This window comes from Oncorhynchus keta, chromosome 10 (genome assembly GCF_023373465.1).
Source record: "Oncorhynchus keta strain PuntledgeMale-10-30-2019 chromosome 10, Oket_V2, whole genome shotgun sequence".
Taxonomy (NCBI): Eukaryota; Metazoa; Chordata; class Actinopteri; order Salmoniformes; family Salmonidae; genus Oncorhynchus; species Oncorhynchus keta.
The window spans coordinates 3,528,830-3,555,841 of record NC_068430.1 but is presented as its reverse complement, the minus strand read 5'-3'; the positions used below and the strand labels follow the sequence as shown (position 1 = coordinate 3,555,841).

Sequence of the window (27,012 nt, the reverse complement as noted above, 5' to 3'; positions counted from 1 at the left end):
CTATATACAGGGGCTACCCGACTTGTCCTAACCCGACTTGCCAAAACTATAGTTTGTTAACAAGAAATGTGTGGAGTGGTTGAAAAACGAGTTTTAATGACACCAACCTAAGTGAATGTAAACTTCTGACTTCAACTGTAGGTAGTGGTGAACCAGTGAGAAGTGTGATGATTCATATAGAGAGACAAAGAGAGAGACAAAGAGAGAGAGAGAGAGAGGGAGAGAGAGAGACAGAGAGAGAGAGACAGAGAGAGACAAAGAGAGAGACAAAGAGAGAGAGAGAGACAAAGAGACAGAGAGAGAGAGAGAGAGAGAGAGAGAGAGAGAGAGAGACAGAGAGAGAGAGAGAGAGACAAAGAGAGAGAGAGAGAAGAGAGAGAGAGAGAGAGAGAGAGAGAGAGAGAGAGAGAGAGACATAAAGAGAGTGAGGGCGAGACTGATCACCCCAATCCACAAAAGTGGAGACAAATTTGACCCCATTAACTACCGCGTCAACAGCAACCTTGGGAAAATACTCCACAATTATCATTAACAGCAGACTCGTACATTTCAAATGTCAAATTGGCTTTTTAACCAAATCACTGTACGACAGACCACGTATTCACCCTGCACACCTTAATTGACAAGCAAACAAACATGCTTTGTTTATTTCAAAATAACTTTTATTTTTACCCAATTTGGCATGATGGTCTGATATACAAATTGATGGAAACAGGTGTTGAGGGAAAACATACCACGTTATAAAATCCATGTACACAAACAACAAGTGTGCTGTTAATATTGGCAATAAACAAACACATTTTTCCACAGTTCCTTGGGGTTTGACAGGGATGCAGCTTAAGCTCCACCCTCTTCAACATATATATCAACGAATTGGCGCGGGCACTAGAAAAGTCTGCAGCACCCGTCCTCACCCTACTAGAATCCGAAGTCAAATGTCTGCTGTTTGCTGATGATCTGGTGCTTCTGTCCCCAAACAAGGAGGACCTACAGCAGCACCTAGATCTTCTGCACAGATTCTGTCAGACCTGGGCCCTGACAGTAAATCTCAGTAAGACCAAAATAAAGGTGTTGCCAGGACCACAAATACAAATTCCATCTAGACACTGTTGCCCTAGAGCACACAAAAAAAATATACAAATCTCGGCCTATATACTTGAATCAGTCATAGAGCCTTTTATGATTGTGAGGTATGGGGTCCGCTCACCAACCAAGAATTCACAAAATGGGACAAACACCAAATTGAGACTGCATGCAGAATTCTGCAAAAATATCCGCTGTGTACAATGTAAAACAACAAATAATGCATGCAGAGCAGAATTAGGCCAATACCCGCTAATTATTAAAATCGAGAAAAGAGCCAATTAGACCCAACCAAATCATGACAACAACAAAAAAGATCATTCCTCGACACATTGGAAAGATTTTCATTTCAACTGATCAAACAAGAATGAAGAATACCTGACCGATGTGACTGACCCAAACTTAAGGAAAGCTTTGACTATGTACAGACTCAGTGAGCATAGCCATGCTATAGAGAAAGGTCGCCGTAGGCAGACATGGCTCTCAAGAGAAGACAGGCTATGTGCTCACTGCCCACAAAATAAGGTGGAAACTGAGCTGCACTTCCTAACCTCCTGCCAAATGTATGACCATATTAGAGAGACATATTTCGCTCAGATTACACAGACCCACAAAGATTTAGAAAAAAAATCACATTTTGATAAACTCCTATATCTATTGGGTGAAATACCACAGTGTGACATCACAGCAGCAAGATTTGTGACCTGCTGCCACAAGAAAAGGGCAACCAGTGAAGAACAAACACCATTGTAAATACAACCCATATTTATGCTTATTTATTTTCCCTTTTGTACTTTAATAACCATTTGTACATCGTTACAACACTGTATATATACGTAATATGACATTTGAAATGTACTTTATTGTTTACTTTCAATGTATTATTTATTTATTCCTGTATTTGTTTTATTGTTCATCTCACTTTTGTTTATTTTCTATTTCACTTGCTTTGGCAATGTTATTCATATGTTTCCCAATAAAGCCCCTTAAATTTAATTTAAAGAGTAAGAGAGAGAGACAGTGAGAGAGAGAGAGAGAGAGAGAGAGAGAGAGAGAGAGAGAGAAGGAGAAAGAGAGAGTGACAGATAGATAGGCTGAGAGAGGGAGAAAGAGAGAGAAAATTATATAGAGAGTGAGGGAGAAGGAGAAAGAGAGACAGACAGAGAGGGAGAAAGAGAGAGCGACAGATAGAGAGACAGATAGAGAAAGGAGAAAGAGAGAGAGACAGATAAAGAGAGAGACCGAGTGAGAAAGGAGAGAGAGAGATAGACAGATAGAGAGAGAAGGAGAAAGAGATAGACAGGTAGAGAAAGATGGAGAAAGAGAGAGACAGATAAAGAGAGAGACAGAGTGAGAGAGGAGAAAGAGAGAGAGACAGATAGGAGAAAGAGAGAGAGAGAGAGAGAGACAGAAGGAGAGAGAGAGAAGGAGAAAGAGAGAGACAGAGAGAGAGAGAGAGAGAGAGAGAGAGAGAGAGAGAGATACAGATAGAAGGAGAAAGAGAGAGAAGGTGAAAGGAAGAGAGAATGAGAAAGAGGGAGCGAGAATGAGAAAGAGAGAGATAGAGAGAGAAGGAGAAAGAGCGAGAGAGAGAGAGAGAGAGTGAGAGTGAGAGAAAAGGAGGAAGGGAGAAAGAATGATGGTAAAATAGTACAGTATCATATCATCATTCAAGTGGTCTCACATTGACCTATTATCTAATTAACCTGAGGAGAAAACGGGGAACTCACTACAGCTTTCCTGCTGCTGGTACCCTATTTTCTATATAGGGCATTACTTTTTAATTTTTAATTTATTTTATTTAACCTTTATTTTACTAGGCAAGTCAGTTAAGAACAAATTCTTATTTTCAATGACGGCCTAGTGGGTTAACTGCCTGTTCAGGGGCAGAACGACAGATTTTGTACCTTGTCAGCTCAGGGATTTGAACTTGCAACCTTTCGGTTACTAGTCCAATGCTCCAACCACTCGGCTACCCTGCCGCCCCAAGGGGCCATAAAATTCACCAGGGGCCATAAAATATGCACAGAGTGCACTGATGCATACCCTATTACATTTCACCCCAGAACACACAGGACCTTTCTATGTAGAATATCCACCAATGTACAAGAAATGTACAAGAAATGTCATTGTGATGCATTATTAGTCTGCGGGAGTCACTGACCAGACAGTCATTATCATTCTGAGGAGTCAGAGACAGACCAGTCATTATCATTCTGAGGAGTCACTGACCAGACAGTCATTATCATTCTGAGGAGTCAGAGACAGACCGGTCATTATCAGTCTGAGGAGTCACAGACCAGACAGTCATTATCATTCTGAGGAGTCACAGACCAGACAGTCATTATCATTCTGAGGAGTCACAGACCAGACAGTCATTATCATTCTGAGGAGTCACAGACCAGACAGTCATTATCATTCTGAGGAGTCAGAGACAGACCAGTCATTATCAGTCTAAGGAGACCAGACAGACCAGACAGTCATTATTAGCAGTGATGGGAGAAGTAGGACTTGACTGGATCAGGACACGATCACATACACAACTTAACTTTCCACAGGATCACATACACAACTTAACATTCCACAGGATCACATACACAACTTAACATTCCACAGGATCACATACACAACTTAACATTCCACAGGATCACATACACAACTTAACATTCCACAGGAACACATACACAACTTAACATTCCACAGGATCACATACACAACATTAACATACACAACTTAACAACAGGATCCACAGGATCACATACACAACTTAACATTCCACAGGATCACATACACAACTTAACATTCCACAGGATCACATACACAACTTAACATTCCACAGGATCACATACACAACTTAACATTCCACAGGATCACATACACAACTTAACATTCCACAGGATCACATACACAACTTAACATTCCACAGGATCACATACACAACTTAACATTCCACAGGATCACATACACAACTTAACATTCCACAGGATCACATACACAACTTAACATTCCACAGGATTAACATTCCACAGGATCACATACACAACTTAACATTCCACAGGATCACATACACAACTTAACATTCCACAGGATCACATACACAACTTAACATTCCACAGGATCACATACACAACTTAACATTCCACAGGATCACATACACAACTTAACATTCCACAGGATCACATACACAACTTAACATTCCACAGGATCACATACACAACTTAACATTCCACAGGATCACATACACAACTTAACATTCCACAGGATCACATACACAACTTAACATTCCACAGGATCACATACACAACTTAACATTCCACAGGATCACATACACAACTTAACATTCCACAGGATCACATACACAACTTAACAGGATCATTCACTTAAACAAACAACAGACAGAGAGAAAGAGAGACAGAGGGAAAGAGAGACAACATTCCAAGGATCAGATACAGAGAACAGATTCCACAGGATCACATACACAACTTAACATTCCACAGGATCACATACACAACTTAACAGGATCATTCACTTAAACAAACAACAGACAGAGAGAAAGAGAGACAGAGGGAAAGAGAGACAGAGAAAGAGAGAGAGAGAGAGAGAGAAAGAGAGACAGAGAGAGAGAGAGAGAAAGAGAGACAGAGAGAGAGAGAGACAGAGAAAGAGAGAGAGAGAGAAAGAGTGAGAGAGAGAGAGACGTTATTTTTATTTAATCTTTATATTGACAGGGAGTCAATGTATAGCACCACAATACACATCAAAATACAATAAACACATTTTACTAAACATTCATATACACAATAAAAAACACATTATTATACACAACAATACACGAAAAGCAAAACACAATCTTCACATTTGTCACCAAATAATTGATTAAAACACATTGTTTTGTAATGAAGGTCGACGATAGCCTCAACAGCACTCTGTAGGGTAGCACCATGGTTTAGCTGGAGGACAGCTAGCTTCCAACCTCCTCTGAGTACATTGACTTCAATACCAAACCTAGGAGACTCATGGTTCTTACCCCATTCCACAGACTTACACAACCTATCAGAGTTCTTACAGCATGAACTGACATGTTGCCAACCCAATCAAGGGGTCAGAGAATGAATCTACTACTGAAAGTATAAGCTACAGCTAGCTAGCACTGCAGTGCATAACATGTGGTGAGTAGTTGACTCAAAGATAGAGAAAGACAATAGATGAAGAGTTTTGAATAAATGAATTTCTTCAAAAATTAAGAAGAATAATAAGAAGCAATAGAGAGAGAGAGAGAGAGAGAGAGGGAGAGAGATTTCACAATTCTTTATTTACTATAACTTACTTAACTAGCAAATGCAGCTAGCCTGTTTAGCCTACTCAAACACCCGGCTCAAACAAAGGGATGCTATATTAGCTAGCTGGCTATAACAGAGGGATGCTATGTTAGCTAGCTGGCTATAACAGAGGGATGCTATATTAGCTAGCTGGCTATAACAGAGGGATGCTATGTTAGCTAGCTGGCTATAACAGAGGGATGCTAGCTGGCTATAACAGAGGGATGCTATATTAGCTAGCTGGCTATAACAGAGGGATGCTATGTTAGCTAGCTGGCTATAACAGAGGGATGCTATGTTAGCTAGCTGGCTATAACAGAGGGATGCTATGTTAGCAAGCTGGCTATAACAGAGGGATGTTATGTTAGCTAGCTGGCTATAACAGAGGGATGCTATGTTAGCAAGCTGGCTATAACAGAGGGATGTTATGTTAGCTAGCTGGCTATAACAGAGGGATGCTATGTTAGCTGGCTGGCTATAACAAAGGCTATGCTAGCTAGCTGGCTATAACAGAGGGATGCTATGTTAGCTAGCTGGCTATAACAGATGGATGCTATGTTAGCTAGCTGGCTATAACAGAGGGATGCTATGTTAGCTAGCTAATTTATTAAGACTGGTGCGCGCTGGTTTAACTTCTTACTGACTGAACACTGAAACGTTTCCACATGATTGTAGCGGGTTTACTAACGCGTTAGCTCTATTAGTTATGCTGACTATAATGTTACTTTAGCTAGCGTGGTGAAACTATGTCGGCTGTGTATAGCAGTTTGGCTTGGAAAGTTTTTTTTGCTTGGTCATATACAGCTGATGTGTTGTGCACTGGAGTCCACAAGTGAAGGTGAAAATGTGAGAGGAGAGGCCATAGATGCGAAAGGAATAGAACGTGGCTGCTATTAAAGTGAACTGTGTTTACGTGTGATCATGGGTGTATTCATTCCGCCGATTCTGTAGAAAAATGTTTAGAAAACAGAAGCAAACAGAACGAAACTTGTCCAATAGAAACTCTTGTTTGCAACTGTTGGACTAATGATTACACCCTAGATGTCACGACTCCCGCCGAAGTCGGGCCCCGTTCGGGCGGCGTTCCCGCGGTCGACGTCACCGGCTTTCTAGCCATCGCCGCTCCATTTTTCATATGTCCATTTGTTTTGTCTTGTTCCACACACACCTGGTTTTCATTTCCCAAATCACACTGCATGTATTTAGTCCTCTGTTCCCGATCATGTCTTTGTGTGAGATTGTTTCGTGTTACGTGTCATTTTTTTTGACGTGCTTTACTGGTATGCGTTTATTTCCATGTTTTATTTCACAAGGTACGTTGTTTATACAATATTATTGTCACTGTTTGCGCATTTGCACTTTTGCCTCTTGGCTGGAGGTTTCGACGCAGTGGCGTCCGTCTGTTGGTTTCTCCTACCTCATTAAAGTGTGAGCCTGTTCACAACTCTCTGCTCTCCTGCACCTGACTCCGCTACCAGCACACACGCCTTTGACATCAGATACATGCAAGCAAGATAGTGCAAAGCGGTATATATATATAATGTGTCACTGTCTGTCACCTCTAATGTTTCTCTCGACCTGTGTGCATCTACGTTGTAATCTTTCATTCATCTGCTAGGTTGTATCAACCTCATGCTGGGTACAGGGAACATTAGAGTATCATGTAGTAACCTAAAACCTATCACTGTTACATTGAACTGGGTGAACAGAATTCGAATGACAGTCATCCAACATGCTGTAATAGAAATAAGACCATGCTCATGAACCCCAAAAAATGGTCCTCCCTCATCTTAACTGTCACCAAGGCTGATCTACAATTAAACAACCTGGTGAACGGGTTTGATTGTGAACTTGTCATTTTAAATCTTAACAGTGGTGACAGGTAAGTCCAGAAGTTGGTGGAGCAGGGCTTTGTAAACAAAAAGAGAGTACGAGTGGAGGCTGCTGAGGGGAGGACGCCTCATAATAATGTCTTGAACAGAGTGAATGGAATGGCACCAAACACATGGAAACAATGTATTTGATACCATTCCACGTATGTCGCTACTGCCATTGCCGTGAGCCCGTCCTCCCATATTACGGTGCCACCAACCTCCTGTGGAGCATAATGATGTGATCTATGTGACTTCCAGACAACCTATTGGTAAAGAATACAGTGACGAGTAATACATCTGTCTCCGGTGATAAAAAGTAGGGCTCTATGAAAAACGGCATCCAAGGGGGGTTTAACAGTAGAGGCAGCTGCACTCTTATAAATAGTATCACCATAACAACAGGTAGAAAGGTTGATAAATAGTATCACCATAACAACAGGTAGAAAGGTAGTATCACCATAACAACAACAGGTAGAAAGGTTGATACATAGTATCACCATAACAACAACAGGTAGAAAGGTTGATAAATAGTATCACCATAACAACAACAGGTAGAAAGGTTGATACATAGTATCACCATAACAACAACAGGTAGAAAGATTGATACATAGTATCACCATAACAACAGGTAGAAAGGTTGATACATAGTATCACCATAACAACAACAGGTAGAAAGGTTGATACATAGTATCACCATAACAACAGGTAGAAAGGTTGATACATAGTATCACCATAACAACAACAGGTAGAAAGGTTGATACATAGTATCACCATAACAACAGGTAGAAAGGTTGATACATAGTATCACCATAACAACAACAGGTAGAAAGGTTGATACATAGTATCACCATAACAACAACAGGTAGAAAGATTGATACATAGTATCACCATAACAACAACATAGTATCACCATAACAACAGGTAGAAAGGTTGATACATAGTATCACCATAACAACAACAGGTAGAAAGGTTGATTGATCACCATAACAACAGGTAGAAAGGTTGATAAATAGTATCACCATAACAACAACAGGTAGAAGGTTGATACATAGTATCACCATAACAACAACAGGTAGAAAGATTGATACATAGTATCACCATAACAACAGGTAGAAAGGTTGATACATAGTATCACCATAACAACAACAGGTAGAAAGGTTGATACATAGTATCACCATAACAACAGGTAGAAAGGTTGATACATAGTATCACCATAACACCAACGGGCCAGGTCAGCAGGGGAGGGGGTTATGGAACCGTAGCCAAAGCAGACCATTTCATTTGTATGATATGGGACAAGATCATTAACAACAACTAAAATGGTTTCTGTAATAGTTAAATGCCCAGGCTTAAACCCTGATTGGTTTTACATTCTAAATTACATTTCTCAGATAAAAAATAACAAAGTTGTACATTTACCAAAGATTCAAGAATATTAGCTAGACGAGGAAGCGTATAAATGGGGCGATAATAATTAAGATCACTACTATCCTTATGGAGCGGCATCCCAAGATCTGATTTCTATACTTATCGAATATTTCCTGATAACAATGTTTAAAAATGGGGAGTTATTGAGCCAACAATGATGGGCGCTGCACAGTTAAGCAGCCCAGAATCCAATTGGTCGTCCCCTGTGGATTTCTTATTGTCTATAATATAATAATAATATATGCCATTTAGCTGACGCTTTTATCCAAAGCGACTTACAGTCATGTGTGCATACATTCTACGTATGGGTGGTCCCGGGAATCGAACCCACTACCCTGGCGTTACAAGCGCCATGCTCTACCAACTGAGCCACCACGACCCATTCCAGAGCCGACTTTCCGGACAAATTGAGCAATCGGGGGAGAAGGGCATTGGTCATGGAGGTGACCAAGAACCCGGTGGTCACTCTGACAGAGCTCCAGAGTTTCTCTGTGGAGATGGGAGAACCTTCCAGAAAGACAACCATCTCTGCAGCACTCCACCAATCAGGCCTTTATGGTAGAGTGGCCAAATGGAAGCCACTCCTCAGTAAAAGGCACATGACAGCCGGCTTGATATTTGCCAAAAGGCACCTAAAGGACTCTCGGACCATGAGAAACAAGATTCTCTGGTCTGACGAAACAGAGATTGAACTCTTTGGTCTGAATGCCAAGCGTCACGTCTGGAGGAAACCTGGAACCAATCCCTGTGCAGCGACGCTCCTCATCCAACCTGACAGAGCTTGAGAGGATCTGCAGAGAAGAATGGGAGAAACTCCCCAAATACAGGTGTGCCATGCTTGTAGCGTCATACCAAAGAAGAATAAAGGTTGTCATCGCTGCCAAAGGTGCTTCAACAAAGTACTTTGTACAGGGCCGGTATAATTATGTAAATGTGATATATATATCCGTTTTTAGTTATAATACATTTGCAAAAATTAAAAAAATAAATGTTTTTGCTTTGTCTTTATGCAGTATTTTGTGTTGTTTTAATATCCATTTTAGAATAAGACTGTAATGTAACAAAATGAGACTCGTTTCAGGAAACTAGGCGCATGTCGCGTGTCACGACTTCACAGCAGAGCCGTTTAAACTTAAACTTAATATTTTTATCAAAATGTTTTTTTTTTTTTTTTTTGGGGGCAGAAATGCCTTCTCAAACATTTCATGTTTCATGTGTATTTAGCGTTGGGACTCAGTACCGGTACAGAGTCAATGAAACCAGGTTTCAGCTGCTGCGCAACACTGACATCCTTCCTCACGTAGATGGTCTCCCTGTAACCGCACCACCTGGACTGGACACAGCTAGGCGAAGATCAGGGAGTTTTGTGACGAAGAGGCTATGGGACATCAATAAACCCCTGCCCCTGCACCAAAGTCAAGGGCAGGACGGAAACAGACTCTCCGAATATAGATTCCCTTGTTCGTGCGTGGTTCAGACGAACCAGTCATCAGCACTATCTGCAGTGCCTCTATTCACATGACTCTCTCCTAACACACGCGCCGCGCCATACGTTGCTGCTGCTCATTATTTATCCTGCTGCTCAGCCACTTTACCCCTGATTGTATGCAAATAACTACCTCGTCTATCACTGATATCGTTATTTATACTGTTCTTGTACATACTGTATATGTTATTTACATTGACAATATCTATTTCTGATATTACTACTATACAGGTAACCGTTTGGCTGTACCGTTTACACCTTCTGTAGAGACCCATCCACTTAGCAAGATGTTGCTGGGCGGCATTTCTTTCACGTGACCCATTAACCCCCAAGCAAAAAGACTCTTGGATATAACCTCCACATTGACTCTGTACCCGGTACCCCCCTGTATATAACCTCCACATTGACTCTGTACCATAATACCCTGTATATAGCCTCCACATTGACTCTGTACCGGTACCCCCCTGTATATAACCTCCACATTGACTCTGTACCGGTACCCCCCTGTATATAACCTCCACATTGACTCTGTACCGGTACCCCCTGTATATAACCTCCACATTGACTCTGTACCCCCTGTATATAACCTCCACATTGACTCTGTACCCCCTGTATATACCCCCCTGTATATAACCTCCACATTGACTCTGTACCGGTACCCCCCTGTATATAACCTCCACATTGACTCTGTACCGGTACCCCTGTATATAACCTCCACATTGACTCTGTACCATAATACCCTGTATATAGCCTCCACATTGACTCTGTACCATAATACCCTGTATATAGCCTCCACATTGACTCTGTACCATAATACCCTGTACCATAGTATATAACCTCCCATTGACTCTGTGTACCCCCTGTATATAGCCTCCACATTGACTCTGTACCGTAATACCCTGTATATAGCCTCCACATTGACTCTGTACCGTAATACCTTGTATATAGCCTCCACATTGACTCTGACCTCTGTATATAGCCTCCACATTGACTCTGTACCGTAATACCCTGTATATAGCCTCCACATTGACTCTGTACCGTAATACCCTGTATATAGCCTCGACATTGACTCTGTACCGTAATACCTTGTATATAGCCTCCACATTGACTCTGTACCGTAATACCCTGTATATAGCCTCCACATTGACTCTGTACCGTAATACCCTGTATATAGCCTCCACATTGACTCTGTACCGTAATACCCTGTATATTACCTCCACATTGACTCTGTACCGTAATACCCTGTATATAGCCTCCACATTGACGCTGTACCGTAATACCCTGTATATAGCCTCCACATTGACTATGTACCGTAATACCCTGTATATAGCCTCCACCTTGACTCTGTACCGTAATACCTTGTATATAGCCTCCACATTGACTCTGTACCGTAATACCTTGTATATAGCCTCCACCTTGACTCTGTACCGTAATACCCTGTATATAGCCTCCACATTGACTCTGTACCGTAATACCCTGTATATAGCCTCCACATTGACTCTGTACCGTAATATCTTGTATATAGCCTCCACATTGACTCTGTACCGTAATACCCTGTATATAGCCTCCACATTGACTCTGTACCGTAACACCCTGTATATAGCCTCCACATTGACTCTGTACCGTAATACCCTGTATATAGCCTCCACATTGACTCCGTAGCGTAATACCCTGTATATAGCCTCCACATTGACTCTGTACCGTAATACCCTGTATATAGCCTCCACGTTGACTCTGTACCGTAATACCCTGTATATAGCCTCCACATTGACTCTGTACCGTAATACCCTGTATATAGCCTCCACATTGTCTCTGTACCGTAATACCCTGTATATAGCCTCACTACTGTTATTTTATTGTTGCTCCTTAATTACTTGTTCTATATTTTGTTATTTCTTAAAACTGAATTGTTGGTTAAGGGATTTCACTACAAGGTGAATACTTGTTGTATTCGGCATGTGTGACAAATAACATTTGATTTGAATTTAGACAAGCGGGTAATCTAATATTTATTATTAATTATATTAATTTTATCTGGACACTTTCTGTTTACCTGAAATTGTTCCTTATTGTAGGCTACTAATTTTAGTCTTAATCTTTACTACACTACTCACTGTTTAGTACATGACCTCACATGTGAATCCTTAAAGAGATGGGCGGGGCCTAAAGCTTAAGAGGGTGTGAAGGATGCTGAATGGGCGGGGCTAAAGCTTAAGAGGGTGTGAAGGATGCTGAATGGGCGGGGCTAAAGCTTAAGAGGGTGTGAAGGATGCTGAATGGGCGGGGCTAAAGCTTAAGAGGGTGTGAAGGATGCTGAATGGGCGGGGCTAAAGCTTAAGAGGGTGTGAAGGATGCTGAATGGGCGGGGCTAACGCTTAAGAGGGTGTGAAGGATGCTGAATGGGCGGGGCTAAAGCTTAAGAGGGTGTGAAGGATGCTGAATGGTGGAAACAAAGAAGACCTCTCCAGTAGGTACCAAAACATTCATAGGCCCTTTTCTCAAAAGTGTGTTTACAAGTTTATCAACTTTCAAAGCAGAATTACTTTCCCATTGTTCCTTCAAATGTAGTGTATGATATACCATTATGTAGCTCTGAGTCTCTACATTTATCCAAATGTAGTAAAAAAAAAACACAATTTCAACTGTTTCTACATAAGACCGATTTGAGCCGGTCAGACACAAATGTGGAGAAAGTCAAAGGGTCTGGATACACTGTAACACTTTTTTCAACCTTGTTGAGTGAAATGTTTACTGTTACTTTCTACTAGTTTTTTGTTGATGTTAAATTAGTTTCTTCTCAGATTTCTGTTTGGTTTATTTCACTTGCTTTGGCATCATAAACATATTTTTGCCATAACAATATATTCCCTCTAAATGTAATCGATTTGAATTGGAAGAGAGCAAGAGAGAGAGAGAGAGAGAGAGAGAGAAAGAAAGGAGAAGACAGAGAGAGAGAGAGAGAGAGAGAGAGAGAGAGAGAGAGAGAGAGAGAGAGAGAGAGAGAGAGAGAGAGAGAGAGAGAAAGGAGAAGACAGAGGGAGAGAGAGAGAGAGGGGGAGAGAGAGAAAAAAGGAGAAGACAGAGGAGAGAGAGAGAGAGAGAGAGAGAGAGAGAGAGAGAGAGAGAGAGAGAGAGAGAGAGAGAGAGAGAGAGAGAGAAAGGAGAAGACAGAGAGAGAGAGAGAGAGAGAGAGAGAGAGAGAGAGAGAGAGAGAGAGAGAGAAAAAGGAGAAGACAGAGGGAGAGAGAGAGAGAGAGAGAGAGAGAGAGAGAGAGAGAGAGAGAGAAAGGAGAAGACAGAGAGAGAGAGAGAGAGAGAGATAAAGGAGAAGACAGAGAGAGAGAGAGAGAGAGAGAGAGAGAAAGGGAAGACAGAGGGAGAGAGAGAGAGAGAGAGAGAGAGAGAGAGAGAGAGAGAGAGAAAAAAAAGGAGAAGACAGAGGGAGAGAGAGAGAGAGAGAGAGAGAGAGAGAGAGAGAGAGAGAGAGAGAAAGAGAAGAAGAGAGAGAGAGAGAGAGAGAGAGAGATAAAGGAGAAGACAGAGAGAGAGAGAGAGAGAGAGAGAGAGAGAAAGGAGAAGACAGAGGGAGAGAGGTAGAGAAGGATGCTTCTTCACCCAAGCGTTCCCTCCTCAAGGACAGAAGGTCGAGGAGAGACTAATGCTTGGTGGCAGCTCAGTCAACTGGTGAATTCATATAGGCAAACAGCACAGCACAGCACAGCACAGCAGTAATAAGGAAAACTCCATACAGCCAAGCATCCAGCCAGCGGACTTGTAACCCGACTGAGACTGAACTCTGGAGTCTGATGTGGTCTCTTCATGCAACATGCACGGATGAGAGTTTATGAAGGGGGGGTATACCATCCTGTGGGTCCTCGTGCAGCACGTGTAGGTATGAGAGATAACAGTCCTGTAGGTCCTCGTGCAGCACGTGTAGGTATGAGAGATAACAGTCCTGTAGGTCCTCGTGCAGCACGTGTAGGTATGAGAGATAACAGTCATGTGGGTCCTCGTGCAGCACGTGTAGGTATGAGAGATAACAGTCCTGTAGGTCCTCGTGCAGCACGTGTAGGTATGAGAGATAACAGTCATGTGGGTCCTCGTGCAGCACGTGTAGGTACGAGAGATAACAGTCCTGTAGGTCCTTGTGCAGCACGTGTAGGTATGAGAGATAACAGTCCTGTAGGTCCTCGTGCAGCACGTGTAGGTACGAGAAATAACAGTCCTGTAGGTCCTCATGCAGCACGTGTAGGTACGAGAGATAACAGTCCTGTAGGTCCTCGTGCAGCACGTGTAGGTATGAGAGATAACAGTCCAGTAGGTCCTCGTGCAGCACGTGTAGGTATGAGAGATAACAGTCATGTGGGTCCTCGTGCAGCACGTGTAGGTATGAGAGATAACAGTCCTGTAGGTCCTCGTGCAGCACGTGTAGGTACGAGAGATAACAGTCCTGTAGGTCCTCGTGCAGCACGTGTAGGTACGAGAGTTAACAGTCCTATAGGTCCTCGTGCAGCACGTGTAGGTACGAGAGATAACAGTCCTGTAGGTCCTCGTGCAGCACGTGTGGGTACGAGAGATAACAGTCCTGTGGGTCCTCGTGCAGCACGTGTAGGTACGAGAGATAACAGTCCTGTAGGTCCTCGTGCAGCACGTGTAGGTACGAGAGATAACAGTCCTGTGGGTCCTCGTGCAGCACGTGTAGGTACGAGAGATAACAGTCCTGTGGGTCCTCGTGCAGCAAGTGTAGGTACGAGAGATAACAGTCCTGTAGGTCCTCGTGCAGCACGTGTAGGTACGAGAGATAACAGTCCTGTAGGTCCTCGTGCAGCACGTGTAGGTAGGAGAGATAACAGTCCTGTAGGTCCTCGTGCAGCACGTGTAGGTACGAGAGATAACAGTCCTGTAGGTCCTCGTGCAGCACGTGTAGGTACGAGAGATAACAGTCCTGTGGGTCCTCGTGCAGCACGTGTAGGTACGAGAGATAACAGTCCTGTGGGTCTTCGTGCAGCACGTGTAGGTACGAGAGATAACAGTCCTGTAGGTCCTCGTGCAGCACGTGTAGGTATGAGAGATAACAGTCCTGTAGGTCCTCGTGCAGCACGTGTAGGTACGAGAGATAACAGTCCTGTAGGTACGAGAGATAACAGTCCTGTAGGTCCTCGTGCAGCACGTGTAGGTATGAGAGTTAACAGTCCTGTAGGTCCTCGTGCAGCACGTGTAGGTATGAGAGATAACAGTCCTGTACGTCCTCGTGCAGCACGTGTAGGTACGAGAGATAACAGTCCTGTAGGTCCTCGTGCAGCACGTGTAGGTACGAGAGATAACAGTCCTGTGGGTCCTCGTGCAGCACGTGTAGGTACGAGAGATAACAGTCCTGTGGGTCCTCGTGCAGCAAGTGTAGGTACGAGAGATAACAGTCCTGTAGGTCCTCGTGCAGCACATGTAGGTACGAGAGATAACAGTCCTGTAGGTCCTCGTGCAGCACGTGTAGGTAGGAGAGATAACAGTCCTGTAGGTCCTCGTGCAGCACGTGTAGGTACGAGAGATAACAGTCCTGTAGGTCCTCGTGCAGCACGTGTAGGTACGAGAGATAACAGTCCTGTGGGTCCTCGTGCAGCACGTGTAGGTACGAGAGATAACAGTCCTGTGGGTCTTCGTGCAGCACGTGTAGGTACGAGAGATAACAGTCCTGTAGGTCCTCGTGCAGCACGTGTAGGTATGAGAGATAACAGTCCTGTAGGTCCTCGTGCAGCACGTGTAGGTACGAGAGATAACAGTCCTGTAGGTACGAGAGATAACAGTCCTGTAGGTCCCGTGCAGCACGTGTAGGTATGAGAGTTAACAGTCCTGTAGGTCCTCGTGCAGCACGTGTAGGTATGAGAGATAACAGTCCTGTACGTCCTCGTGCAGCACGTGTAGGTACGAGAGATAACAGTCCTGTAGGTCCTCGTGCAGCACGTGTAGGTATGAGAGATAACAGTCCTGTAGGTCCTCGTGCAGCACGTGTAGGTATGAGAGATAACAGTCATGTGGGTCCTCGTGCAGCACGTGTAGGTATGAGAGATAACAGTCATGTGGGTCCTCGTGCAGCACGTGTAGGTACGAGAGATAACAGTCCTGTAGGTCCTCGTGCAGCACGTGTAGGTATGAGAGATAACAGTCCTGTAGGTCCTCGTGCAGCACGTGTAGGTACGAGAGATAACAGTCCTGTAGGTCCTCATGCAGCACGTGTAGGTATGAGAGATAACAGTCATGTGGGTCCTCGTGTAGCACGTGTAGGTACGAGAGATAACAGTCCTGTAGGTCCTCGTGCAGCACGTGTAGGTATGAGAGATAACAGTCCTGTAGGTCCTCGTGCAGCACGTGTAGGTACGAGAGATAACAGTCCTGTAGGTCCTCATGCAGCACGTGTAGGTATGAGAGATAACAGTCATGTGGGTCCTCGTGCAGCACGTGTAGGTATGAGAGATAACAGTCCTGTAGGCCCTCATGCAGCACGTGTAGGTATGAGAGATAACAGTCCTGTAGGTCCTCGTGCAGCACGTGTAGGTACGAGAGATAACAGTCCTGTAGGTCCTCGTGCAGCACGTGTAGGTACGAGAGTTAACAGTCCTGTAGGTCCTCGTGCAGCACGTGTAGGTACGAGAGATAACAGTCCTGTAGGTCCTCGTGCAGCACGTGTAGGTACGAGAGATAACAGTCCTGTGGGTCCTCGTGCAGCACGTGTAGGTACGAGAGATAACAGTCCTGTGGGTCCTCGTGCAGCAAGTGTAGGTACGAGAGATAACAGTCCTGTAGGTCCTCGTGCAGCACGTGTAGGTACGAGAGATAACAGTCCTGTAGGTCCTCGTGCAGCACATGTAGGTAGGAGAGATAACAGTCCTGTAGCAGCACGTGTAGGTACGAGAGATAACAGTCCTGTAGGTCCTCGTGCAGCACGTGTAGGTACGAGAGATAACAGTCCTGTGGGTCCTGTGCAGCAGGTAGGTACGAGAGATAACAGTCCTGTGGGTCCTCGTGCAGCACGTGTAGGTATGAGAGTTAACAGTCCTGTAGGTCCTCGTGCAGCACGTGTAGGTATGAGAGATAACAGTCCTGTAGGTCCTCGTGCAGCACGTGTAGGTACGAGAGATAACAGTCCTGTGGGTCCTCGTGCAGCACGTGTAGGTACGAGAGATAACAGTCCTGTGGGTCTTCGTGCAGCACGTGTAGGTACGAGAGATAACAGTCCTGTAGGTCCTCGTGCAGCACGTGTAGGTATGAGAGATAACAGTCCTGTAGGTCCTCGTGCAGCACGTGTAGGTACGAGAGATAACAGTCCTGTAGGTACGAGAGATAACAGTCCTGTAGGTCCTCGTGCAGCACGTGTAGGTATGAGAGTTAACAGTCCTGTAGGTCCTCGTGCAGCACGTGTAGGTATGAGAGATAACAGTCCTGTACGTCCTCGTGCAGCACGTGTAGGTACGAGAGATAACAGTCCTGTAGGTCCTCGTGCAGCACGTGTAGGTATGAGAGATAACAGTCCTGTAGGTCCTCGTGCAGCACGTGTAGGTATGAGAGATAACAGTCATGTGGGTCCTCGTGCAGCACGTGTAGGTATGAGAGATAACAGTCATGTGGGTCCTCGTGCAGCACGTGTAGGTACGAGAGATAACAGTCCTGTAGGTCCTCGTGCAGCACGTGTAGGTATGAGAGATAACAGTCCTGTAGGTCCTCGTGCAGCACGTGTAGGTACGAGAGATAACAGTCCTGTAGGTCCTCATGCAGCACGTGTAGGTATGAGAGATAACAGTCATGTGGGTCCTCGTGCAGCACGTGTAGGTACGAGAGATAACAGTCCTGTAGGTCCTCGTGCAGCACGTGTAGGTATGAGAGATAACAGTCCTGTAGGCCCTCATGCAGCATGTGTAGGTATGAGAGATAACAGTCCTGTAGGTCCTCGTGCAGCACGTGTAGGTATGAGAGATAACAGTCATGTGGGTCCTCGTGCAGCACGTGTAGGTATGAGAGATAACAGTCCTGTAGGTGCAGCACGTGTAGGTATGAGAGATAACAGTCCTGTAGGTCCTCGTGCAGCACGTGTAGGTACGAGAGATAACAGTCCTGTAGGTCCTCGTGCAGCACGTGTAGGTACGAGAGTTAACAGTCCTGTAGGTCCTCGTGCAGCACGTGTAGGTACGAGAGATAACAGTCCTGTAGGTCCTCGTGCAGCACGTGTAGGTACGAGAGATAACAGTCCTGTGGGTCCTCGTGCAGCACGTGTAGGTACGAGAGATAACAGTCCTGTGGGTCCTCGTGCAGCACGTGTAGGTACGAGAGATAACAGTCCTGTAGGTCCTCGTGCAGCACGTGTAGGTACGAGAGATAACAGTCCTGTAGGTCCTCGTGCAGCACGTGTAGGTAGGAGAGATAACAGTCCTGTAGGTCCTCGTGCAGCACGTGTAGGTACGAGAGATAACAGTCCTGTAGGTCCTCGTGCAGCACGTGTAGGTACGAGAGATAACAGTCCTGTGGGTCCTCGTGCAGCACGTGTAGGTACGAGAGATAACAGTCCTGTGGGTCCTCGTGCAGCACGTGTAGGTACGAGAGATAACAGTCCTGTAGGTCCTCGTGCAGCACGTGTAGGTATGAGAGATAACAGTCCCTGTAGGTCCTCGTAGGTCCTCGTGCAGCACGTGTAGGCAGCAGTCCTGTAGGTCCTCGTGCAGCACGTGTAGGTACGAGAGATAACAGTCCTGTAGGTCCTCGTGCAGCACGTGTAGGTACGAGAGATAACAGTCCTGTAGGTCCTCGTGCAGCACGTGTGGTAATGAGAGATAACAGTCCTGTAGGTCCTCGTGCAGCACGTGTAGGTATGAGAGATAACAGTCCAGGTCCTCGTGCAGTACGAGAGATAACAGTCCTGTAGGTCCTCGTGCAGCACGTGTAGGTATGAGAGATAACAGTCCTGTAGGTCCTCGTGCAGCACGTGTAGGTACGAGAGATAACAGTCCTGTAGGTCCTCGTGCAGCACGTGTAGGTACGAGAGATAACAGTCCTGTAGGTCCTCGTGCAGCACGTGTAGGTATGAGAGATAACAGTCCTGTAGGTCCTCGCAGCACGTGTAGGTACGAGAGATAACAGTCCTGTAGGTCCTGTAGGGTCCTCGTGCAGCACGTGTAGGTACGAGAGATAACAGTCCTGTAGGTCCTCGTGCAGCACGTGTAGGTACGAGAGATAACAGTCCTGTAGGTCCTCGTGCAGCACGTGTAGGTACGAGAGATAACAGTCCTGTAGGTCCTCGTGCAGCACGTGTAGGTATGAGAGATAACAGTCCTGTAGGTCCTCGTGCAGCACGTGTAGGTACGAGAGATAACAGTCCTGTAGGTCCTCGTGCAGCACGTGTAGGTACGAGAGATAACAGTCCTGTAGGTCCTCGTGCAGCACGTGTAGGTATGAGAGATAACAGTCCTGTAGGTCCTCGTGCAGCACGTGTAGGTACGAGAGATAACAGTCCTGTAGGTCCTCGTGCAGCACGTGTAGGTACGAGAGATAACAGTCCTGTAGGTCCTCGTGCAGCACGTGTAGGTATGAGAGATAACAGTCCTGTAGGTCCAGTCCTGTAGGTCCTCGTGCAGCACGTGTAGGTACGAGAGATAACAGTCCTGTAGGTCCTCGTGCAGCATGTGTAGGTACGAGAGATAACAGTCCTGTAGGTCCTCGTGCAGCACGTGTAGGTACGAGAGATAACAGTCCTGTAGGTCCTCGTGCAGCACGTGTAGGTACGAGAGATAACAGTCCTGTAGGTCCTCGTGCAGCACGTGTAGGTACGAGAGATAACAGTCCTGTAGGTCCTCGTGCAGCACGTGTAGGTACGAGAGATAACAGTCCTGTAGGTCCTCGTGCAGCACGTGTAGGTACGAGATAACAGTCCTGTAGGTCCTCGCAGCACGTGTAGGTACGAGAGATAACAGTCCTGTAGGTCCTCGTGCAGCACGTGTAGGTACGAGAGATAACAGTCCTGTAGGTCCTCGTGCAGCACGTGTAGGTAGGGAGAGATAACAGTCCTGTAGGTCCTCGTGCAGCACGTGTAGGTACGAGAGATAACAGTCCTGTGGGTCCTCGTGCAGCACGTGTAGGTACGAGAGATAACAGTCCTGTGGGTCCTCGTGCAGCACGTGTAGGTACGAGAGATAACAGTCCTGTAGGTCCTCGTGCAGCACGTGTAGGTACGAGAGATAACAGTCCTGTAGGTCCTCGTGCAGCACGTGTAGGTACGAGAGATAACAGGGGGTCACTGAATCCATATAAGAAACGATCTTGAGAAACACTTTGGGAAAAGTCAAATCAAATAAATATCAAATCACATATTATTGGCCACATACACGTGATTAGCTGTCAGGAGAAATCTATACTCCTGTTCATTTACCAATTCAATTATGTGACCCTCAGTCTGTTATATCAGGATTTGTAAGATACTGATAGAAATGAAAACAGACAGAGGCCCAGTGTACCACAGTTAAATGTTTATTCACGGGAACGTTGTACAGTACAGGACCTCCAATTTATAGTGACACACATACTTCCACACCAACCATCAAATCCGCCCGCCAATAGAGCCTAGGGGAGTACGTGAGAATAGTGTCTTCCTACCCTCCCCTAAGATAGGGAGAGACCTGGGACTGGGAAGTTCTCAGTGTCCCAGCCAAGGTCTCCCCGGATCTGGCTCAGACAGATAGTCTGTTCTCAAAACACTAGAGACATTGTTTCCAAACGTTGATTCTGACTAAAACCACACACAGTATTATAATATAATCATCGAATGAGTCTAACACTTACACACATGTGTTATAATATAATGATTCAAATTAATTTCCTACAATCACATGGTATCAGACCTATGGTATCAGACCTATGGTATCAGACCTATGGTATCAGACCTATGGTATCATACAATCACATGGTATCAGACCTATGGTATCAGACCTATGGTATCATACAATCACATGGTATCAGACCTATGGTATCATACAATCACATGGTATCAGACCTATGGTATCAGACCTATGGTATCATACAATCACATGGTATCAGACCTATGGTTTCATACAATCACATGGTATCAGACCTATGGTATCATACAATCACATGGTATCAGACCTATGGATTCATACCATCACATGGTATCAGACCTATGGTTTCATACAATCACATGGTATCAGACCTATGGTTTCATACTATCACATGGTATCAGACCTATGGTTTCATACCATCACATGGTATCAGACCTATGGTTTCATACTATCACATGGTATCAGACCTATGGTTTCATACAATCACATGGTATCAGACCTATGGATTCATACCATCACATGGTATCAGACCTATGGTTTCATACAATCACATGGTATCAGACCTATGGTTTCATACTATCACATGGTATCAGACCTATGGTTTCATACCATCACATGGTATCAGACCTATGGTTTCATACTATCACATGGTATCAGACCTATGGTATCAGACCTATGGTTTCATACCATCACATGGTATCAGACCTATGGTTTCATACTATCACATGGTATCAGACCTATGGTTTCATACAATCACATGGTATCAGACCTATGGTATCAGACCTATGGTTTCATACTATCACATGGTATCAGACCTATGGTTTCATACAATCACATGGTATCAGACCTATGGTATCAGACCTATGGTTTCATTCAATCACATGGTATCAGACCTATGGTTTCATACAATAACATGGTATCAGACCTATGGTTTCATACAATCACATGGTATCAGACCTATGGTTTCATACAATCACATGGTATCAGACCTATGGTTTCATACGATCACATGGTATTAGACCTATGGTTTCAGGACTGTAACACGGTATCAGACCTATGGTTTCATACCATCACATGGTATCAGACCTATGGTTTCATACAATCACATGGTATCAGACCTATGGTTTCATACAATCACATGGTATCAGACCTATGGTTTCATATAATCACATGGTATCAGACCTATGGTTTCATACCATCACATGGTATCAGCCCTATGGTTTCATACCATCACATGGTATCAGACCTATGGTTTCATACCATCACATGGTTTCAGACCTATGGTTTCATACCATCACATGGTATCAGACCTATGGTTTCATACAATCACATGGTATCAGACCTATGGTATCAGACCTATGATTTCATACCTTCACATGGTATCAGACCTATGGTTTCATACCATCACATGGTATCAGACCTATGGTTTCATACCATCACATGGTATCAGACCTATGGTTTCATACAATCACATGGTATCAGACCTATGGTTTCATACCATCACATGGTATCAGACCTATGGTTTCATACAATCACATGGTATCAGACCTATGGTTTCATACCATCACATGGTATCAGACCTATGGTTTCATACCATCACATGGTTTCAGACCTATGGTTTCATACAATCACATGGTATCAGACCTATGGTTTCATACAATCACATGGTATCAGACCTATGGTTTCATACAATCACATGGTATCAGACCTATGGTTTCAGGACTGTAACATGGTATCAGACCTATGGTTTCATACCATCACATGGTATCAGACCTATGGTTTCAGGACTGTAACATGGTATCAGACCTATGGTTTCATACGATCACATGGTCACAGACCTATGGTTTCATACAATCACATGGTATCAGACCTATGGTTTCATACCATCACATGGTTTCAGACCTATGGTTTCATACAATCACATGGTATCAGACCTATGGTTTCATACAATCACATGGTATCAGACCTATGGTTTCATACAATCACATGGTATCAGACCTATGGTTTCATACAATCACATGGTATCAGACCTATGGTTTCATACAATCACATCGTATCAGACCTATGGTTTCATACAATCACATGGTATCAGACCTATGGTTTCATACAATCACATGGTATCAGACCTATGATTTCATACCATCACATGGTATCAGACCTATGGTTTCATACAATCACATTGTATCAGACCTATGGTTTCCTACAATCACATGGTATCAGACCTATGGTTTCATACCATCACATGGTATCAGACCTATGGTTTCATACCATCACATGGTATCAGACCTATGGTTTCATACAATCACATGGTATCAGACCTATGGTTTCATACAATCACATGGTATCAGACCTATGGTTTCATACCATCACATGGTATCAGACCTATGGTTTCATACCATCACATGGTATCAGACCTATGGTTTCCTACAATCACATGGTATCAGACCTATGGTTTCATACAATCACATGGTATCAGACCTATGGTTTCATACCATCACATGGTATCAGACCTATGGTTTCATACAATCACATGGTATCAGACCTATGGTTTCAGGACTGTAACATGGTATCAGACCTATGGTTTCATACGAGCACATGGTATCAGACCTATGGTTTCAGGACTGTAACATGGTATCAGACCTATGGTTTCATACGATCACATGGTATCAGACCTATGGTTTCAGGACTGTAACATGGTATCAGACCTATGGTTTCATACGATCACATGGTATCAGACCTATGGTTTCAGGACTGTAACATGGTATCAGACCTATGGTTTCATACAATCACATGGTATCAGACCTATGGTTTCATACCATCACATGGTTTCAGACCTATGGTTTCATACAATCACATGGTATCAGACCTATGGTTTCAGGACTGTAACATGGTATCAGACCTATGGTTTCATACGATCACATGGTATCAGACCTATGGTTTCATACAATCACATGGTATCAGACCTATGGTTTCAGGACTGTAACATGGTATCAGACCTATGGTTTCATACGATCACATGGTATCAGACCTATGGTTTCATACAATCACATGGTATCAGACCTATGGTTTTATACCATCACATGGTATCAGACCTATGGTTTCATACGGTCACATGGTATCAGACCTATGGTTTCAGGACTGTAACATGGTATCAGACCTATGGTTTCATACGATCACATGGTATCAGACCTATGGTTTCCTACAATCACATGGTATCAGACCTATGGTTTCATACAATCACATGGTATCAGACTTATGGTTTCATACAATCACATGGTATCAGACCTATGGTATCATACAATCACATGGTATCAGACCTATGGATTCAGGACTGTAACATGGTATCAGACCTATGGTTTCATACCATCACATGGTATCAGACCTATGGTTTCATACGATCACATGGTATCAGACCTATGGTTTCATACAATCACATGGTATCAGACCTATGGTTTCAGGACTGTAACATGGTATCAGACCTATGGTTTCATACGATCACATGGTATCAGACCTATGGTTTCATACGATCACATGGTATCAGACCTATGGTTTCATACAATCACATGGTATCAGACCTATGGTTTCATACCATCACATGGTATCAGACCTATGGATTCATACGATCACATGGTATCAGACCTATGGTTTCATACAATCACATGGTATCAGATCTATGGTTTCATACAATCACATGGTATCAGATCTATGGTTTCATACAATCACATGGTATCAGACCTATGGTTTCATACAATCACATGGTATCAGACCTATGGTTTCATACAATCACATGGTATCAGACCTATGGTTTCATACAATCACATGGTATCAGACCTATGGTTTCATACAATCACATGGTATCAGACCTATGGTTTCATACCATCACATGGTATCAGACCTATGGTTTCATACAATCACATGGTATCAGACCTATGGTTTCATACAATCACATGGTATCAGACCTATGGTTTCATATAATCACATGGTATCAGACCTATGGTTTCATACAATCACATGGTATCAGACCTATGGTTTCATACAATCACATGGTATCAGACCTATGGTTTCATACAATCACATGGTATCAGACCTATGGTTTCATACAATCACATGGTATCAGACCTATGGATTCATACGATCACATGGTATCAGACCTATGGTTTCATACAATCACATGGTATCAGACCTATGGTTTCATACAATCACATGGTATCAGACCTATGGTTTCATACAATCACATGGTATCAGACCTATGGTTTTATACCATCACATGGTATCAGACGTATGGTTTCATACAATCACATGGTATCAGACCTATGGTTTCATACCATCACATGGTATCAGACCTATGGTTTCATACAATCACATGGTATCAGACCTATGGTTTCATACAATCACATGGTATCAGACCTATGGTTTCATACAATCACATGGTATCAGACCTATGGTTTCATACAATCACATGGTATCAGACCTATGGTTTCATACAATCACATGGTATCAGACCTATGGTTTCAGGACTGCAACATTCTAATAATTTATTTTAACACATTTCCTTATCATGAGCACATGTTATTGCGTGTGTAGCGAAATGTTTGTGCTTCTAGCTCCGACAGTGTAGAAATATCTATACACAAATCTAAGTAGGAACAAATGAAGACTATATGTAGCCAATGTGAAACGGCTAGCTAGTTAGCGGTGGGGCGCGCTAATAACGTTTCAATCGGTGACATCACTTCCTCTGAGACCTTGAAGTAGTAGTTCCCCTTTGCTCTGCAAGGGCCGCGGTTTTTGTGGAGTGATGGGTAACGATGCTTCGTGGGTGTCAGTTGTTGATGTGTGCAGAGGGTCCCTGGTTCGAGCCCAGGTCGGGGCGAGGGGATGGAAGCTATACTGTTACATATATACATATGGACGAGAGATGTCAGAGCGTAACGGACTAAGATACAGTAGAATAGTATAGAAAAAGCCAACACCAAGAGGGTCAACTGCCTTTTCAGGATAGGCTTACTACAAATGAAATAGAACTCCTGCCAGCACCACTGACTATACCCAGCAGAGAACCGTGCTGAGATCTCCTGCTGTGGGTCTGGACTCTGGAGTAAGTGTTCTCTTCCATTGCAACAGGGGGTCGCTGTCTCTGATGTTATCAGGATCAAGGACAGACCTTGGGTTTAATCTTATAACAAGACCACCAGGCTGGAGTCGATATGCTTCTTTTTTTTTTACAGAGTAAAAGGAGCTTGCGTTATCTCTGGAAGAAACTGTATTGTAGTCATTGGGTGGTAACAGTGAATCGGCTTCATTGTCTCCATGTAATGAGATTGTTGAATGGAAAAAGCATGAGCTGATGCACATCCAAAGATACTGGAGAGGTGATGAGTAAAGGAACAGTAAACTGTGTAGAAATAAAGAGAGAAAGAATGAATGAAAGAAAGAAAGAAAGAAAGAGAGAGAGAGAGAGAGAAAGAAAGAAAGAGAGAAAGAGAGAAAGAGAGAAGGAAATAATGAAAGAATGAAAGAGAGAAAGAAAGAAAGAAAAAAGAGAGAAAGAGAGAAGGAAAGAATGAAAGAATGAAATAATGAAAGAAAGAATGAGAGAAGGAAAGAAAGAATGAAAGAATGAAAGAGAGAAAGAGAGAAATAGAGAAGGAAAGAATGAAAGAGAGAAAGAAAGAAAGAAAAAAGAGAGAAAGAGAGAAGGAAAGAATGAAAGAATGAAAGAATGAAAGAATGAAAGAGAGAAAGAGAGAAAGAGAGAAGGAAAGAATGAAATAATGAAAGAGAGAAAGAAAGAAAGAAAAAAGAGAGAAAGAGAGAAGGAAAGAATGAAAGAATGAAAGAATGAAAGAAAGAAAGAAAGAAAGAAAGAAAGAAAGAGAGAAAGATAGACAGAATGAAAGAAAGAGAGAAAGAGAGAAGGAAAGAATGAAAGAATGAAAGAATGAAAGACAGAATGAAAGGAAGAGAGAAAGAACGAAATAATGAAATAA

At 43.6% G+C, this 27,012-nt stretch overlaps 1 protein-coding gene across 1 annotated transcript in view; it reads right to left on the bottom strand.

The window, feature by feature from the left end:
* Positions 1-27,012, bottom strand: part of LOC118389598 (metabotropic glutamate receptor 7-like) — a 410,239-nt gene that overhangs the window by 372,175 nt on the left and 11,052 nt on the right. The window lies entirely within an intron of this gene.